This window comes from Nannospalax galili, unplaced genomic scaffold (genome assembly GCF_000622305.1).
Source record: "Nannospalax galili isolate Female #2095 unplaced genomic scaffold, S.galili_v1.0 scaffold256, whole genome shotgun sequence".
In the NCBI taxonomy this organism is placed as follows: domain Eukaryota; kingdom Metazoa; phylum Chordata; class Mammalia; order Rodentia; family Spalacidae; genus Nannospalax; species Nannospalax galili.
Window position 1 is genome coordinate 1,528,066 of NW_008337804.1, and position 3,430 is coordinate 1,531,495.

Sequence of the window (3,430 nt, forward strand, 5' to 3'; positions counted from 1 at the left end):
CCTGCACAAAAGTCAATTCCAAATGGCTCAAAGACCTCAATGTAAAGCCTGAAACTCTGAAACTATTAGAAGTAAACATTGGGAAAAACCTACAAGATACAGGTGTAGGAAAGGATTTTCTAAACAGGACATCAATTGCTCAGGAAACTAGGGTAAGAACTAACAAATGGGACCTCATTAAACAAAAAGCTTCTGTACATCAAAGGAGACAACCAAGGAAGCAAACAGAAAACCCACAGAATGGGAGAAAAACCTTACCCAGTGACACATCCAACAGGAATTTAATAACCAGAATTATAAAGAACACAATAAACAGAGAACCAAGACAAGAAGCAACCCAATTAAAAGATGGACTAAGGAGCTGAACAGAGAGTTCTCAAGAGAAGAAGTAAAGATAGCTATTAAACATCTTAAAAGGTGTTCAACATCTCTAATAAATAGGGAAATGCAAATTAAAACCACTTTAAGATTTCATATTACCCAGTCAGACTGGCTAAGATCAAAAAAACAAATGATACCAAATGTCAGAGAGGATGTGGGGAAAGGGGAACACTCATCCACTGCTGGTGGGGCTTCAAACTGGCTCAACCCCTATGGAAAGCAGTGTGGAGATCTCTTGAAAAACTACATATAAACCTACCGTTTGCCTGAGTTATACCACTTCCTGGCATATACCCAAAGAACTCATCCTATTGCAGAGACACATGTACATTCATGTTTGTTGCTGCTCTTTTCCAAATAGCTAAGAGATGGAAGCAACCTAAGTGTCCCTCAGTTGATGAGTGGAGACTGAAAATGTGGTTCACTTATACGATGGATTTTTACTCAGCAGTTCAAAAAGATGAAATCATGAAATTTGCAGGTAAATGGATGGAACTAGAAACTGTTATACTAAGTGAAGTAACACAGACTCAGAAAAAAAATCGACATATGTTCTCCCTCATATCTGGATCCTAGAACCAGACTCTGATAAATAAGTATGCAACCAGACATAACTACAGGAACCAGATAATGGAAAAGAAACAGGGAGGTAAAGGAAAAGAAATGTCCTGAAAGAAAAGAACAGTAGGAAATAGGCCTTAATAAGGGAGATATGTATAAAAATTGGGTTAGTTTAAGGGAGGGGGGAGGGAAGGGTATGCAAAGAACAAAGGGGATAAAGGGGAAAGAAGGAGCTCAAGAGAGGTAGGACCATAGGAAAAGGGTATAAGTAAGGGAGAAAGGTGGGAAATGGGGGCCCTTAAGTTGGAAAACCATGATGGAGGGTTGAGAAAATGTGAGAGATAAATAATGCCTAGCTAGTTTTGAAAACCAGAGAGAACCATATTACTCCTACAACCTACTGACAAATTATACATAGCAGATCAAGAAATATATGTCTAGGTAAGGTTTATCTGAGAACTACTGGTCTTTGCCCCATATTCATCTACATGACACACAATAATTAAAAGTACCAGACTGGTGGAACTAACCTTCTTGGGTGTTTAACAGACATGCTTTGAGGGCTATAATAATTTGGTCAGAGGGACATAAAGGACACTTTTTTGTTCCTTGCCCTCCTAGGTTAACTAGTTCCATGGGACTATGTGCAGCTCTCAAAATGTCCTATAATGGTGGTGGGTCACCTCTCCTTTTGATGAAGGAGGGCGAGGAGACCCCATCAGATGTACTTGGACCAGTGTTCTGTCTATAAAGAGGAGGGTCAACACAGAAGAATCATTTCCTTCATGCTTTCAAGTCAAGCCAACCATGGTCGAGCAGGACCTTTGAGTTATCTTCACTTAGGCAGAACTGGTAAAACAAAGGAACCAGGGGCTCCTCCCAAACCCATGGGACCCCTGAGGAACAAATACTCAAACGACATTAAGAGTAAAAATAAATCCATTTATTTGGTCCAACTGTATGGCCTTAAACACCCAAAATGAAAGTATAACCAAATATTAAATGGGCCAACATAATTTCATAAGAGTCCATATGTATAACTAAAGGCTACATAAGAAACAACAATGCCAGACAAGCGATACCTTCTTTTGAGTTGTTGGCCAGAGTGGCCAAAGGGATTCACAGATAGTAACCCAGCATACAACTGGGAAAATGAACAGCAGACCCCAATCTTATCCAAAGGAATATTGACAACTGATTACCGCTAGTTGAGGAACAGCTGACCCTCCTAAAACAAAGACCTCTTGATAGGCTGACCAGATTCACCAGAAGGACAAGTAGTGTTGAATGGCGGGGGGGGGGGTTGAAAACACAGCAGACAGTAGAGGGGAGGGAGGCTATGGGAGGGTGCTACCTGGGAAGTGGGTGTATAAATAAATTTAAAAAATCTTCAAAGCATAAAAATTTGCTCCTTAATAGTTAGTAGATGTGAAATACATTACCATTGAAATCTACCTGGTGACTTTATGTTCATACTCAGATACCAAGGACCTCAGAAAGTAACTGACTGTAACTAGTAATAATTAGATATATAGAGATTAGAAACACATGTGCATCTTAGTGTCAATTGTATTAAAAAGGAATTTTTCTGTATGAAACTGTAATTTATTAATGAAATGGAGATCTTTTTAAGGTTTAAAACGTCATTTAATTTTATAACTTTTAGGGTTTATATGGAGTACAATATTGTATAACTGTATTAATTCAACTTTAAACCTAAAAATTTACATCCAATTTTGAAAGAGATGCATCTAATTCTGGAAATTGTTACTGAACATGTCAATGATGTTGTAATGAAATGCTTCTTCTAATTATATGGTTATTAAATAATTTTTTTTAAAAGAAAAGAATCCTGGTTGCTTTTGCAGAGGAACCAGGCTCGGTTTCCAGCACCCACATGGAGGATAACAACTGTCCTTAATTCCAGTTCCAGGGAATCAAACACCCTCTTTTGACCTGTCCAGGCATTACACAACACAGGTGCACTTATGTACATGCAGTCAATATGCATATCCAAATAAAATGAAAATAATAAGTTCAATATTTTAAAAATTGTATTTCTTCTGTCAAAGCATCTTACTTTTTTATTCTTGAATGTGTGGCCTGGTCTTTTCTTTTCTCTAGAAAATTCAGGTCTACTCTGTTATATTAAAATTGAAATTAAAGCAAAATTCAGCCTGGGCTCATCGTTTGTCAATATTCTTATTTTATTGCTCAGATTACTCAGTTCAGTTTGCTGCACTATGTATTCTATGTTGATCCCATATTTCAAAAATAATTTTAGAATCTACTTGGAGAAATTTGGTTACATGAATAATACATAATTAAATATTATTTCTGCTTTTAAAAATGAAGAGCTCTGAAAAATAAGGACAAACCTGATTCCCTAGAATTGTTGAAATTCAACTTTTTTAATTGAAATTTATTTTGAAAGTTTTATTTTTTTTTAATATTTTGTTTATTATTTTTATCTTATGTATATGAGTGT